Source organism: Phaethon aethereus (assembly GCF_964289735.1).
Source record: "Phaethon aethereus genome assembly, chromosome: 3".
Taxonomy (NCBI): Eukaryota; Metazoa; Chordata; class Aves; order Phaethontiformes; family Phaethontidae; genus Phaethon; species Phaethon aethereus.
The window spans coordinates 37694151-37711644 of NC_138576.1; positions in this window are offsets into that span (position 1 = coordinate 37694151).

The window sequence follows — 17494 nt, forward strand, 5'->3', positions numbered from 1 at the left end:
CATATTTTCAATGGATTTACTTTGGTAGTTAGATAGAACATTTCTTTAGATGTATTATGGTGAAGGTAACCTACTGATCTTTGGATTTTTAAATAGGAATTTCCTTCAGCCATGCTAAAGAAAATGCATAAGCATCCAAATTGAGATGGATTTGCTCATTGCCCTGTGATAGACTCACACCATGTAAGTGAATTTCTTGGCTTTTTAACTTAGCATCACTATTAGGAAAGGAATTCAGAGGGTCTGTTGACTGGAAGTCTATTGGTAGAGAGAGGGAAAATAATTTTGATGACTCTTCCAGACAGCCTACAGGCAAAGATTATTGAGAGAGACCTACAAAACAGTGGTAACAAACCCTCCCAAGAACCAGATATTAGCTTATTGCAGTACAATCTAAGGGAGAGTGGGGCTGGAGGAGATTAAGGCATGAAATAAACTTTAACATGGGTAACACTTTTGAGGATCCTGCTGCATGAGACACAATGTTTTCTCCATCCTGCCTGGTTGGGTACATCCAAATCAGCACAGTGGTACCCAAATTATCAATTTAGCTTGTTTGCTGGAAACAGCATGATCATATTATCGCTGCCACAGCCTAGATCTTCTGCTCCTCAGCAGGAATGGTTCTCACACCATCTCACCTATCCTGCTCTGGAAACTGCAGCCCTTCATCCAGGCTGTTTGTCACAACATTGCTTTGTGCCCTACACATACACCCTAAGCATTGCGGGAAGTACCTACAGTCATAAGGGAAGGGGAAGCAACACCATCAAAGAAGAAGCTGTCAGCCCAGCACAAACTCTCTTACCCAATAGTAGAGAACAAGAGGTCCTAAAAAAGCTGTACACAGAGGCAGAAATCTTCCTGGAAGTATCTCCTGGACAGTCAAGGGCAAAACCAACCAGCATTGCTTGCTGTAAATGACACAGTCCCTTACCCAGTTCTCCTTGAACTTTTTCTTGCTTCTGGAAACTTGATATAACATCACTTTTATTAACCCAGGACACAGCTCAAGAATGCTCAATAAAAAAACCCAAACACATAAATCTTTATTCAGACATCTGAATTTAGCAATCTACAAATGAACAGTGTAAAGTAGCTGAAATCAGGCACGTACCTTGGCATCTAGAAATCCCCACAGGGCAGCTACAGTCAACCTACAGTGTATAAAAGGTAAAATATACATCACCAAAGAAAAAGGGATGCTTTTCATATTATGCCTTCAAAAGATGAGAATTGCATTTCAAAGGCCTGAATGTGCTCCTAGCACAAGGGAACACAGATCCTTTCACCTTCAGAAAGTGAAGTATTCATTTATGCTGAAAACTTTCATCTGTGAAGCCACTGCTGGAGTTATGTAAAGCATTTGACTAAGGACACAAAAACACATGAACCCCTATTCAATATCTGTGCTGGTTTTGGCAGGGAGAGTTTGGCAGAGTTAATTTTCTTCACAGTAGCTAGTATGGGGCTGTGTTTTGGATTTGTGCTGGAAACAGTGTTGGTAACACAGGGATGTTTCTGTTATTGCTGAGCAGTGCTTACACAGAAACAAGGCCACCCCACCAGCGAGTAGGCTGGGGGTGCACAAGAAGATGGGAGAGGACACAGTTGGGACAGTTGACCCCAGGTGACCAAAGGGATATTCCATACCATATGACGTCACGCTCAGCATATAAAGCTGGGGGAAGAAGAAGGAAAGGGGGGACGTTCGGAGTGATGGCGTTTGTCTTCCCAAGTAATGGTTACGTGTGCTGGAGCCCTGCTTCCCTGAAGATGGCTGAACACCTGCCTGCCCATGGGAAGTGGTGAATTAATTCCTTGTTTTGCTTTGCTTGCGTGTGCAGCTTTTGCTTTACCTGTTAAACTGTCCTTATCTCAGTGCACAAATTTTTTCACTTTTACCCTTCTGATTCTCTCCCGCATCCCACCCTGGGGGGATTGAGCGAACGGCTGCGTGGGATTTAGTTGCCAGCTGGGGTTAAACCATGACACTAAGTTTGCTCATGCAAATTGTATCCAGCAAACTCAGCTCCCACTTTGCCAGAACATTGCACCTCCATTAAAATAATGGCTCAGCATAAGAGAGGGCCTAAAATTCTGAAGAGATCACAATTACATATAACAGATTTTTTTTTTGCTTATATATTCATGTTTAATAGCTTAGTTCATCTAGTGAGACTAATGAACAGCACACTTTATTTAACATGTTTGCTGAGTTACTGGAGTTTACAAAACCATCTGGGATCAGTTCTACTTTGTATATTCACATTATTAATAAACTGTCCAACTGCATTTTCCTTTGTGCAGGGGATATGTGCCAAGTCTATGTTTGAATTACATTATTGCATTTGTGGTCCAAATCCATGAAGACACAAACATAAAGACAAGCAACTACAGTTGTTCTCCTGCAAACTCTTTAAATCCTTTCACTGGGCATGACATGAACTACATGATGCAGCCCTACCAAAGATTAAGTGTGTCAAATCAAACCGGGAATGTATATAATTGTTTTACATAAAAGTATTTCTAGCTTCCTGGTTAAACCTAAGGAGGAAAATGTGTATGTAATTTCCAGAGTTACATTTCTGAAACACGTTCTTCTTTCCTCTGTATTTCTCAGTCTCGGAAACCACACAGATTACGGGGAAGAGCCAGCTCACCAAGAAGACTTGTTAGCCCTTTCTCAAGCGCAAGCCTCAAATCCGACTCAATCATAGAATCACTTAGGTTGGAAAAGAGCTTTAAGATCATCAAGTCTAACCATTAATCTAGCACTGCCAAGTCCACCACTAAACCATGTCCCTAGGTGTCATATCTACATGTCTTAAATACCTCCAGGGATGGTGACTCAACTACTTCCCTAGGGAGCCTGTTCCAATGCCTGAAAACACTTGCAGTGAAGAAATTTTTCCTAATATCCAATCTAAACCTCCCCTGGTGCAACTTGAGGCCATTTCCTCTCATCCTATTGCTAGTTAACTGGGAGAAGAGACCAACACCCAACTCACCACAACCCCCTTTCAGGTAGTTGTAGAGAGCAATAAGGTCTCCCCTCAGCCTCCTCTTCTCCAGACTAAACAACCCCAGTGCCCTCAGCCGCTCTCCGTAAGACTTGTGCTCCAGACCCCTCACCAGCTTCGTTGCCCTTCTCTGGACACACTCAAGCACCTCAGCATCCTTCTTGTAGTGAGGGGCCCAAAACCGAACACAGGATTCAAGGTGCGGCCTCACCAGTGCTGAGTACAGGGGCACGATCACTTCCCTACTCCTGCTGGCCACACTATTTCTGATACAGGCCAGGACGCTGTTGGCCTTCTTGGCCACCTGGGCACACTGCTGGCTCATATTCAGTCAGCAGTCAACCAGCACCCCCAGGTCCCTTTCCACTGGGCAGCTCTCCAGCCGCTCCTCCCCAAGCCTGTAGTGTTGCATGGGGTTGTTGTGGCCAAAGTGCAGGACCCTGCACTTGGCCTTATTAAACCTCATATAGCTGATCTTGGCCCATCGATCCAGCCTGTCCAGATCCCTCTGCAGAGCCTTCCTGCCCTCCAGCAGATTAACACTCCCACCCAACTTCGTGTCAGCTGCAAACTTACTGAGTGTGCACTTGATCCCCTCATCCAGATCATCAATAAAGATATCGAACAAGACAGGCCCCAGAACCGAGCCCTGGGGAACACCGCTTGTGACCGGTTGCCAGCCAGATTTAACGCCATTCACCACAACTCTTTGGGCCTGGCCATCCAGCCAGTTCTTTACCCAGTGAAGAGTACACCCATCCAAGCCATAAGCAGCCAGTTTCTCCATTAGAATGCTGTGGGAAATGGTGTCAAAAGCTTTACTAAAGTCTAGGTAGACAACGTCCACAGCCTTTCCCTCATCCACTAATTGGGTCACCTTGTCATAGAAGGAGATCAGGTTGGTCAAGCAGGAGCTCCCTTTCATAAACCCATGCTGGCTGGGCTTGATCACCTGGTTGCCCTGTATGTGCCACATGATGGCACTCAGGATGATCTGCTCCATAAGCTTCCCCAGCACCAAGGTCAGGCAGACAAGCCTGTACTTCCCCAGATCCTCCTTCCGGCCCTTCTTGTAGCTGGGCGTCACAATTGCTAACTTGTATTGTATTTCCATCAAACATCTGGTAAACTGAAGTCCCGCACGAGAACAAGGGCTAGCAACTGAGAGACTTCTCCCATCTGTTTATAGAATATTTCATGTGCCTCTTCATCCTGGTTGAGCAGTCTATAACAGATTCCCACCATGATATTTGCCTTGTTGGCCTTCCCCCAATTCTTACCCATAAACACTCAACCCTGTTGTCAACATCATCAAGCTCTAGACAATAAAAACATGACCTAACATACAGGGCTACCCCCCCTCTGCCTATCCCTTCTGAAGACTTTATAGCCAACCATTGCAGCACTCCGGTTTTTCTCTGGCATTCCTCCTTTTGGCTGATTCATCGTTGTACACGGACATGTTTATAAGCAACGAAGAACAATGTTAAGTTTATTCAGAACTGAGTTTATTAGTCCAGCTAATCCTAAAGCTTTGGAGGAATTAGTGCAGGGAATCAGAGAGGATAACGAAAGACGTTTTGATAAGTACCAGTCAAAATATTTCTGAAGATCAGAAATCTAGGCATTTTCTTAAGACAACAAAATAGATAGAGGAAAATTTACTTTCATAAAATTTAACACTAAGGCATTCCCACAAGTGCTTAAAATTCTGGCTAATCCAACAGAGAATTTCACTGCAAATAACCTTATTTTTATATCCAGCAAATTTTTTTATTAATAAGCATTTAAATTTATTAATAATAATATTTTTAAATATTTTTCAACACACAATGGACTATTTTATTATTTTAAATATTGCTTTCACATTTTGCTGGCAGCTTATATTGACTTCAGCAAGACGCATGTCTGTACAATCACACCAAATGGTTTACTGCATTTTTTTAAATGCTCATAAGTGCAGAATCAAAAATTAAATATGTAACTAAAATCAAAGCAGTCTCTCTATTTGTCATAGAGCTGAGCTTTTTTTAATAGATACTATAAGTAGGATTCAACTCCACTTGCTACAACCAAAGTGACTTTAACTTATGTATCTGATTTTAGAGAAGAATCTGTGTCTATATTTAAACAACTGCCAACTTCAACCTACATTATGTACCACCATAATGTTCACAGTATTTCATGAGCAGATCTATTTTCTTTTCAGTTATTTCTTCTCTTTTCTTGCCTTGCTGTAACAAACACTTTGTTCACTCTCAGTGAAAAAAAAAAAAATTGGAAAAAAGTAAAGAAGCCAAAGTCTGTATCTCAAGTGATGACCATCTCCAAAACAGCTCATGTGTATCCTATCAGAGATGCCTCCATTTGGACTACTAATTTCCTGATAATTTTTGTTTGCAGTGAACCAAACGTAGAACTTGAATGAAGAAATATGGTTCACTAAAAATGGTGTATTACTATTTTTACTCTAATCAACTTTAACCTTATTTCAAAACTGAGCACAAAATCACAAATTAATTCAACATCCAAGTTTAAGTTTTAAAAAGCTTTTAAGTATTAACTACCTTAGTAGCCCTAATATATTTTCAGATTAAATTGAGAAGCTTAAATGTCATTGACTATCACAGAATCACAGAATCACTAAGGTTGGAAAGGACCTTCAAGATTATCAAGTCCAACCATTAACCCAACACCACCATGCCCACTAAACCATGCCCTGAAGCGCCACATCCACACGTTTTTTAAATACTTCCAGAGATGGTGACTCTACCACCTCCCTAGGCAGCCTGTTCCAATGCTTGACCACCCTCTCGGTGAAGAAATTTTTCCTAATATCCAGTCTATCTATCTATCCCTGGCACAACTTGAGGCCATTTCCTCTCGTTCTTTACCCAGTGAAGAGTGAACCAGTCAAAGCCATGAGCCGCCAGTTTCTCCAGGAGAATGCTGTGGGAAATACTGTCAAAGATTTTACTAAAGTCCAGGTAGACAACATCCACAGCCTTTCCCTCATCCACTAGGCGGGTCACCTGGTCACAGAAGGAGATCAGGTTGGTCAAGCAGGACCTGCCTTTCATGAAGCCATGCTGGCTGGGCCTGATCTCTTGGTTGTCCTGCAGATGCCCTGTGAGCACTCTCAAGACCAACCGCTGCATGACCTTCCCTGGTACAGAGGTCAGGTTGACAGGCCTGTAGTTCCCTGGATCCTCTTTCCGGCTTTTCTTGTAGACGGGCGTCACATTGGCAAGCTCCAGTCTTCTGGGACCTCCCCTGTTAACCAGGACTGCTGATAATGATGGAGAGTGGCTTGGCAAGCTCCTTCGCCAGCTCTGTCAGTACTCTTGGGTGAATCCCATCAGGCCCCATAGACTTGTGGGTGTCCAGGTGGCTTAGCAGGTCCTTGACTGCTTCCTCCTGGATTATGGGCGGGTTATTGTGCTCTCCATCCCCATCTTCCAGCTCAGGGGGCTGAATACCCTGTGGATACCTGGACTGGCTATTAAAGACTGAGGCAAAGACGGCATTAAGTACCTCAGCCTTGTCCTCATCCTTGGTGACAATGTTTCCTGCCATATCCCGTAAGGGATGGAGATTCTCCTTGCCTCTCTTTTTGTTGTTAATATATTTGTAGAAGCATTTTTTATCCTTTATGACTGTGGCCAGACTGAACTCTAGCTGGGCTTTTGCCTTTCTAATTTTGTCCCTGCTTGACTTAATGAGATCCTTGTACTCTTCAATGTTATTGAGGGCCCAGTATGAAGATTTTGGTTCTTAAAAATGCAGTATTATGGAAAACCTCACTATGTAACCACAAATGTTTTTAAAAACCAAATATCTTTAAGAATCCAGCTACTAGTAAAAAAAATCTCCTTTGAAAATGTGAGAAAAATTAACCCAGACCAACTCAGTAACCATGCTGAACAAATTAGGTGCCAGTTTTTCTTCTCTGTGGCAATAAATAGAGGGTAACTTTTTTTTTTAAGTGTCTTCCTTCTGTGTGAAGGACACAACTATACTCTTTTCTGTATAATAATATGAGGGAAGTAATGAAGTTATTTCTGTACCTATTTTCCTGAATAAATGTTGGGGCAACTTTCTAAAGATATGCTCTAAATCCAAGTCAATTTTGTCAGTCTTTGATTTCATTGACGCATTTAGAACGTGTTACCTGAACACATTCTTTAATCCAGTCTTAAGAGCAGCAGCTGGGATATAGGAAACCATAGCTGAATTCATGCTAACTTATTGTTAGAAGGGGTGGTAGGAATAGTAGGAGATATTTAAACTATTCAGGAGGAAAACAGGTTCAATTGAACTTTGAGCTGTGTTCCCACTGCAGAAAATGTCATTAAGCACTTTATTCAACCGGAATTACTACTCTCAAATCAGAAAATCCTGATTTTTCAGAGAAAGCAGAACTTATTTCAGGTAAAATAATTAGATATCTGTTCTCTACCTTATACTTTCTAGAGGAAAGCATAGTGTAGACTTATCAGAGTGTCAGAAAGGTGCCTTTTCAAGCCAGCAGACCTACCTGCAATACTGTCTTAATGGCTAGGAGGAGGAAAGGGGAGAGAGCAGTAGCAACAGCCACTTCTACAGATTCCCTTGGCAGGGTTTTTCTAACTTAATCATCTAGAATTCAGCTGCCTAAATGTCACCTAGTCCCCTGGGCTCCTTTATAGTTGGGAGAGAAAGAGGCATCTCCAGAAGACAATTAATCTCATCCTAAAGTAGATATCCAAGACAGGTTCAATGAATCACTATCTCATTTCTTTCTTATCCTATGGCTATGAAGGGAATGTGACAAGTAACTTTTAGATGCCTGAGTTTGGTAAGATGAATCCTGCCCTAGTGTCATTTCTCATTCCACTCTGAAACTTCCCTTTTGGATTTTCTTCACCTTTGCAGTCTTTGGGTCTTGGTTCCCTTTCTTGCCACTGTTGCCAAGCTTCATGATGCCTGACCTGACCTCACTCACTGACCTGAGCCAAAGCCCACTGGAAGATCCTCTTTGCTGTGAACGATCTTTGGATCAGACCTTAAGGGAAAAGCAGTACAAGGGCAAAGAGGATCATCAAGATTATCACAGAACAGCAAGTCAGTTTACTCCATTCACTACAGGAAAAGTTCTCCCTTGGATCTTTAAGACAGGGCCAATGTATTGATTACCCCACTTCGGTCCAGAAGGTTAGCAGTTTTCTGACCTTATATCTTGTGCTTTCATACATAACTTGATAAACTGCATCAAAATTGCTCCATATGGTTGTCATTCATTTCTGGCCAGTTAGAAAGGCCAATGAGAGGTGTAAGACTCTCTCAGAAACCTGTATTGCAAGAGTCTTTCTGCAACAGACTGATGAAAAATGGACTTTCAGCCTGAATTCTAGAATTCCCTCTATTATAAAGTGAATCAGAATTTTACCGGATTCGGGCAACATCTAAAAGTATTGTTGTTTAAATGGGTCCATGCTTGTCATTGAGACAAAATCACATGATTAACTAAGTGATTTTTTTTTCTCCTGACATAAGGATCAGTTGAGCACATGAACAGTCAACCACTTCTAGTATCATACAGCAGTATCATAAGAAAGTAAATATAGTGGAGGTTGCATTCAGTGACAATGTATGAAAATTTTCTTAAATTTTCCACCCTAAGATCAATAGTAAAGATTTCTTACTGAAATAAAAAATAGTTTGTGCTGTGCATCAAAATAGCTTGTATTACTCAGAATTGTTGGGAAGGGGAGCCAGAGGATAAAACAATCTGGAGAACGTTAGCAACAAACAGAAGCTGTCAATCGTGCTACTGCACTGTACATTACAAAAATGGCAAAAACATGGACCCTGACCTGAGAGCATCAATTCTCCCTGCATATATGAGAAAAACAAAGTTGTTATATGGGTAGTTTACTTATTTCCTTATATTAACAGAATTCTCTTGAAAGGCAGCTTTTATCAGAACATGAACTTGAAATCTAGAAACTTGTTTGTAAGTTATAGTCAAAAGTGGCCCAGACCTGAAGTAAATGGGTAGAGTTGTGTAAACAACAAAATCCTCAAAAACTATGGAAGCCTACCTGATAGCTTACAACTTTGCAGATTTAAAAGGCTAAAAATAGGAATAAAAAGCACCATTGCACTTGAATTTACAAAAACTTATCATACAAATAATAATAAGTTTCTGTACAAAATCCATCCACAGTTTAAAATAATTTCTAAACAGAGCAAAGGAAAACAATTCACACTTTTAGTTCAGGTATTTCTACCAATGCACGCTACTATCCATGTATCTATATGAATCTATGCGAGTTAAACACACCAATGTGAACTTTATTAAATCAAACCTTGATATTCTTACATAATTCAATCAAAACCCAGGGATCTTTATGACTTTCTTTAATTTATTACTTTCTTGTTAATTCTTATGAATTAACAGGATACAGCCACAGTAAAAAGTACTATTATTGGAATTTCATTATTATGCAGTGCCATGTGTTTACTACTACAATGTAAAATAACATTCAAATCTCTTGGTCCAAGATTAAGTATTAGCAAATAGACAATATTAGCAAATAAACACCAAATAAACAATATTAGCAAAAGAACAGAAAGCAGTAAGCTATTTCTAAAGCTGCTCTGTCTTTCTTACAAACACAGAGTAAATGGATGATTTAAATCTCAGATTGGACTCCATTTTTCCTACCAGTACTCTTGTAATGAACATTGAAGTTTCAAACCTAGTCAAGTAACTGTGAAGTACTTCTTGTGATGTATTTACTACCTTTGCTCTCCTACATATATGTATAACTGTTATATTACTCAGGTGCATTTTTACTATGAAGGCTAATTATGTTACAGCAATATTGTGTCACTCTATGCCACTAGTTGAGTTAAAAAGGTCTTGCACAGCTTTTGTCAATAGAATAGTCCATGTCCTTTACAGCAGATACTGGGACAGTTTCATCTAGCTTAAATATCTCTCTCCGACAGTATCCTATAGCAACTGTTTAGAGAAAAAAAAAAAATACAGGGCATGAATAGAGTGATTTCTCCATGCTATACCTCGCAAGCAACCAGCAGAGTTCTTGAGACTTCCTCTGCAGGAGGTCATATCCAAGCCCTGTCCTTCATTAATTTATCATAAAAGGAGTTATTAACCCATTTATGAATCCATTTACCCTCATGTAAATGCAGGTGTGATGGATTCCATATATGTTGTTCAACATTTGTTCCTTAACTCATGTTAATACAGCACACCTCTAGAGAATGGCTGGGTCAGGTGAACTTGTTTGGAGGGGGAGACTGCTCCAGCATTGGTATGCCACTGAGGGAGAGGAGACTGCAGGGTGGAAGAACATGAAAGAAGAAAGCACATGGAAGAAAGGAGAAAGGAGAAAAAAGAAAGAAGAAATGAGAAAGAAGAAGGAGAACAAGACCAAGAACAAGAAGGAACAACAACAAAAAGAGAATGAATGCTCAGGAATGGGAGCCTATGGCACAGTAGAAAGATTAGGGCAAGTCTATGTGAGGGTGTCAGTTCAGGCCAGGAGCATGCTTTCAAGAAAATCTTCCAATTGTCGCCACTTGGTGTGTTTTGGTTCGCATCATGGAGTGGTCTCTGACCATATTAACCAGATTCCTTTTTGATGAAAATAAATTGGAACATGCCCTCTAGGACTGTAACCTCAGCCTCAGTGGAGTATTGAATGTATAGGACCACACTAGACTCAGTTTGAAGTACATATGCATAGCGTGGGCACTGGGTCCTCAGCAGCAACTGCTCACCTCCACAAATACAACTAGTGGCTCCCACTACTTGCCTGTGAAGATGTAGCCTAAAAACTCCCGAGGGGAGCAGAGGCTGTCACAGCCAGCCCTCAAACTTGACAGGGTGACCAGAAAGGACTGTACAGACTGTGCTATAACCCGCAATGCCTCTGAGGTCACTGAAACTAGGCTTGGAAGCTAGGACGTGCCTTCAACACTGCACTGGGCAGTGGAAGATTTTTTTCTTAAGGTATTTTTTCTATTCCATTTCACCTAGTCAGCTTATTTTATTTAAAAGAAGATCAATTAATCGAGTTTTATTCTAAAAGAAATGTCTTTTTGTTTTGTTTTGTTTTGTTTTTTTTAAAAGCCCTTTTGTCCTTCGAGGAAGCTCACTATCCAGAAAAATCCTCAGCAGATCCATTCGAGAGCCCAGTTTCAGATCCCATTACAAAAAAATTATAAAGGGACTTTTAAATAATGGATCATACAGTCCAATACTGATAGTACTTCTGACTGCAATCCTAAGTACCTAGGAGTTGAAGCCCTCCTTTTAATCAGTAAATTCCATACTTACACTTTGCCTGTGGATTGGTGCTAGTCTTCCCTCAGGACACTGGGATGACGCTTACAGAGCCATACGCACGATTGGCATTACTTGATATAGAGCCCACAAATGCTGCATCATGTTCTACAATGCAGAGAAGCTGTCTACGCTACCCATGATCAAACACTATACTGAAAAGACATACGATAAAATGCCCACTTGACTTCCCAGAAGCATCATTATTTTAAAAATGCTGAAGTAATATCAATGGACTTCTTATTTTCTGAAATGTTAAAATCCTGACTGGAAGGAATCAGGTACATATGAACTACAGTGAATCAAGATCTTACACGTCAAAGATGTCAATATTAATATCTGATTGTAATCCATCTCCTGGCTTATGGACAAGGCCTTCAGGGAGCAGGACAAATCCACATCATCTTTCTAAATGCCAATTTTGTGTTTTGACCACTGGCTTAGATATCAGATAAAAAACACACATAACCACATAACTCCCTAGTGATTACATTACTGCAGATGCTGAAAAGAATCAGGTTTTTGAGTGAAAGCCATCATGAATTTAGGCAAACATAAAAATGTCTTCCACATCTACCTTTCCCTGATAAAACAGAGCCTAGGCAATACATAGCTAGTCACTTTATGAAAAGCTTATTGCTCATTGTTGCTGTATGTTAATTTTACTTTGTTTGATCATATAAAGCCCTTTTTGGTAAGTGATATGTGCATTTATAAGGCACTTTCAGATCTAAGGATGAAAAGCATTAGCTAAAAATGCTATCATCATTTCCACTGCAAAGGATTCAGAAAACGTGAATCTTTTTGTCTGAGAGGAACATAAAGTACACACTGAGGCTATAGAACATAGCTTTAAATACTAATGTAAAGTCGTCGCTAAAAATTTCAACACAGATCTAATGAAATCATTGACACTGACAAATTACACAGCTACATTTTCCAAGTAACCCACACATTCCCATGCTTAAATTGGAGAAATCCTACTGGAATCAGTCTCCAGAAAGCCTTCTCTTTTTCTCCAGCTTCTTTTCATATAGTTATCACAAACAGTAATTATATTGATAGTCAAAACTCATTTCTCTGGCCAAGAAAAGGCAACTGTGTGTCTCCAGGTCATAACCTGGGACTGAAAAGGTTACGAGAAGACCATAGAGCCTGGGTGCCACTAGAGCACCTAACAAAACTTTGCCCAGGGCTCACAAGCTCTACCCTCCTTAGGCCAAGAGCAGCTCCTGGGCTTTGGCTACATCTGCCAACGCCGTTCCAGGCTGTCCCGATCCAATGTCGGGGGAGGTTTCTATACGATCCCAAGAGTGAGATTAAGACACAAACGACCCAAGACAGCTTTTATTATCAAAAGCTAAGAATTAGTAGCGATAGGACAGAATGGAATAAAAAGACAGAAATCAAGCAAGCATTTGCGATAGAGTTGCAAGGATAGTCACCACCATGGATCCACAGCGTCCCGGGGTCCAAGTCTCTCGATGTTTTCGGTGGTGGGCGATCGCCCTCGGAGGCGGCCGGCACGCATACGCGCTTGTCTTAGCAGTCCCTTTTACTCTCATTCAAGGCCTGCGATTTAGCATATCTTCGCATTCCTGCATATGCACATACGCTTCATGGTGTGTGGCTCCAGCCCCGCTCCTCACATGACTATTGCATGTCTTGTAGCCGTTATCTTGGCAGGGTGGTTTTCATCAACCAGAGACCTCTGTGGCCATGTAGCCATCCTTATCTTGCATAAACAATCCTTGAGACAAAGGTTTTACGATTCAGTCTCTCACACAGGCCCACAACAACCTGTCCTCCACACTGGACTTTAGCAGTGGATGATCTGAATAGCCTCTTGTTCACGTTGCCTGTGCTTCACTAGGAAGGCTATAAATCTGCATGTGCCTTACCGATGTGGTTGTTTCGAGGTCCTTTCTTCCTATCAGCACATGATGCCATATTTAATATGACTCTAAATTTGGAGTCATCTTCATACAGCACTGATAAAAAATTTTGAGCAGTGAATTTCAAGTGCCTTCACACAGATGGCAATGCGGTGCAAATAGTATTTCCATCTTTCCCACCATTCCATTTTCTCACGCTCAAATAAGAAAGTATAAATGTCAAATAAACTGGAGATTTTCCTCTGAGGAGAAGAAAAATGCAAAAAAGTTAGAAAGCAGTGCCTAGATGGAACTCAGCAACGACCATTTTGTCACTTGTTATACAATCATGTTTATTGCAAGCCAGTGGGTTGATTCACTGGAATGTGTCACTCCAAACCACTATATTTTGCAATCTCTTACTGCCATCTTATGCCATTTTTTGTCACTGCACAACCCTCTACATACCAAAAATTGTCAAAGAAATGCTTTCTCACATATGGCATTTCCTTTCATATGAGTTTGTCATCCTATCAGCTCATTATCATCTGGCCCTCATTTCTGCGCCCCCAATTCTGCAAGAAAATATTGAACACTGAATTCTCTTTGAAGTTGATGAGAACCAAGAAACACCACCACCTTTGAGAATCATGTTAGAAAAGCTAATAACAAGCTCTCCCCTTCAAAACTATTTCTTCAGTTGTTCATTGCTTTTCAAACACCTGGCTTGATCCTCATTTGCACTGAGGATCCATGTTTCTCGTTCCTGTACTACATGGGGACTACAAAGTAAATGAAGATAGGCCTGTAGTTTTCCTTTTGTAAAAAAAGGCCTATAAATGGTGAAAAAAGATTCACAGTATACATTATTCATGCAAAAATAATCACAGAATCACAGAATCACTAGGTTGGAAAGGACCTTCAAGATCATCAAGTCCAACCATTAACCCAACGCCACCATGTCCCCTAAACCATGTCCTGAAGCGCCACATCCACATGTTTTTTGAACACTTCCAGAGATGGCGACTCCACCACCTCCCTGGGCAGCCTCTTCCAATTCCTGACCACCCTCTCAGTGAAGAAATTTTTCCTAATATCCAATCTAAACCTCCCCTGGCCCAACTTGAGGCCATTTCCTCTCGTCCTATCGCTGGTTACTTGGGAGAAGAGGCCAACACCCTCGTCACCACAACCCCCTTTCAGGTAGTTGTAGAGAGCGATAAGGTCTCCCCTCAGCCTCCTCTTCACCAGGCTAAACAACCCCAGTTGCCTCAGCCACTCCTCATCACACTTGTGCTCCAGATCCCTCACCAGCTTCGTTGCCCTTCTTTGGACATGCTCCAGCACCTCAACATCCTTCTTGTAGTGAGTGGCCCAAAACTGAACACAGGATTCGAGGTGCGGCCTCACCAGTGCCGAGTACAGGGGCACGATCACTTCCCTACTCCTGCTGGCCACACAATTTCTGATACAGGCCAGGATGCTGTTGGCCTTCTTGGCCACCTGGGTACACTGCCGGCTCATGTTCAGCTGGCTGTCAACCAGCACCTCCAGGTCCCTTTCCACTGGGCAGCTCTCCAGCCACTCTTCCCCAAGCCTGTAGCATTGCATGGGGTTGTTGTGGCCAAAGTGCAGGACCCTGCATTTGGCCTTATTAAACCTCATACAGTTGACCTCTGCCCATCGATCCAGCCTGTCCAGATCCCTCTGCAGAGCCCTCCTACCCTCCAGCAGATCAACACTCCCACCCAGCTTGGTGTCATCTGCAAACTTACTGAGGGAGCACTCAATTCCCTCATCTAGATCATCAATAAAGATATTGAACAAGACCAGCCCCAGAACCGAGCCCTGGGGAACACCGCTTGTGACCGGCCGCCAGCCGGATTTAACGCCGTTGACCACAACTCTCTGGGCTCGGCCATCCAGCCAGTTCCTCACCCAGCGAAGAGTAAACCTGTCTAAGCCACGAGCCGCCAGTTTCTCCAGGAGAATGCTGTGGGAGACGCTGTCAAAGGCTTTACTAAAGTCCAGGTAGACAACATCCACAGCCTTTCCCTCATCCACTAGGCGGGTCACCTGGTCATAGAAGGAGATCAGGTTGGTCAAGCAGGAGCTGCCTTTCATGAACCCATGCTGGCTGGGCCTGATCCCTCGGTTGTCCTGCACATGCCCTGTGAGCACTCTCAAGACCAACCGCTCCATAATCTTCCCCAGTACAGAGGTCAGGCTGACAGGCCTGTAGTTCCCAGGATCATCCTTCTGGCCTTTCTTGTAGACAGGCATCACATTGGCAAGCTCCAGTCTTCTGAGACCTCCCCTGTTAACCACAACTGCTGATAAATGATGCAGAGTGGCTTGGCAAGCTCCTTCGCCAGTTCTCTCAGTACTCTCGGGTGGATCCCATCAGGCCCCATAGACTTGTGGGTGTCCAGGTGGTTTAACATGTCCTTAACTGCTTCATCCTGGATTATGAGGAGTATATCGTGCTCTCCATCCCCATCTTCCGGCTCAGGAGGCTGAATACCCTGTGGATACCTGGACTGGCAAAGAAGGCATTAAGTACCTCAGCCTTGTCCTCGTCCTTGGAGACAATGTTCCCTGCCAATTTAAACAGCATTAAATGACTGAACACCAAAATGACTGAGGCACAATAAAAAACAGGGGTCTATAATGAGCTTTACTTTTAAAACAGGATTTTTTTTCGCTCAAAAACTACTCTAAATGACATTTTGGACTTCTGTGGGTGTCATCTTTCTTGAATCCCACATCAAATTTCCAGTTTATGGGTAAAGGAAGGTTGGGTGCCTTACCAGCAAATTCAACCTAAAGTCTAAGAGTTCAAGTGGGTTTTCTCCTTTTCTGGTCCCATCAGCTCTGACAAATTTTCCACTAGCCAAGATATTTCCTCAGCACTATCTGTAAAAACCACTCCACTTTAGTTCTGCTCTACACATTGATGATTAGAGTTTAGTAAAGAAAGTATATTGTGGCTGATATATTACAGCAAATAGATTCATTTCTTTCCTGTTCCCTTCTCCCACTCAGTTGTGGTTTTGTTCTTCTTGTTGCTGCACTGACGAAAATTAAAATAGAGCTCAGCTTCTCAATGCAGCCAGTGTAAACAAACCTTCCAATTCACAGCAAATTCTGCAATCACATTTTATACCACATAAACTCTATTTCCATAAAAGGCATTGACTTTAGTTCCCAGCTATTGTAATCCCAAAGCACAATGTTGCAAGACAACTAACATTTGTATTGATTTTTCAATATGTGCTACAATAACTCCTTTTAAACACACTTCAGTGATCACTCTCAGTGACAATGCAATCAAATGAGAGCTGCAAAGTATTTCATTGTTTGGCTTTCCCTAGCGCTGGAGCGATTCCTGTACCTCACTCAAAAATGCATTCACAGGAGAATCAACTAATGCAGTAGGACCCTACCATCTAAAAGCAAAATTATCTTCTGTGCTCAGTTTCCTGAGAAACTAATATTACTCAAAAAAGGACAAATTGATGTGATGTTCTCCACTCTTAAGACATCATTTGGCCCTCGTCACAACTCTCTGCTCTGTGGCATACTCCAGCGTGGGGAAATTCACACAGTTACAAGTCACCACTTTCTGTGTACTTGTAAGGAGAAAGAGTGCAGAATTTAACCTTGAAAACTCCCAAAACATGCCAGATTGGTATGAACAGAACCATATGGTTAATCTTGCAATTATCTATTTTCCTTAGTATAACTCCCTGTGGTCTGTATTTTTAAACATGAGACCTAATTCATCATTTCAGGTGCAAAACAGGGCCGTGCCTGTAAAAAAGGGATATTTGAATCATACTCAAGGTCATGAAAAATATTGGCGCGCTTTTTCCCCGAATCTAAATTTAGTTAATTAAAGAACTTATTACTACAAAAAGACGAAGAGTAAATATAGAGAAAAGTGGCATGGATTAACAAGGCCAACCTATTTCTGACTGATAAGACCCGTCTCCTGAAAACTGCATGGAAGTACAGCTAGCAGATATGCAGTTCAGCTAGTATTAAAATAGCAAAAAACCTCTTAATTTTTTAAACAAAATGTAATATCATAGAATCATAGAATACTTTGGGTTGGAAGGGACCTTCAAAGGTCATCTAGTCCAACCCCCCTGCAGTGAGCACGGACATCTTCAACTAGATCAGGTTGCTCAGAACCCCGTCCAACCTGACCTTGAATGTTGCCAGGGATGGGGCATCTA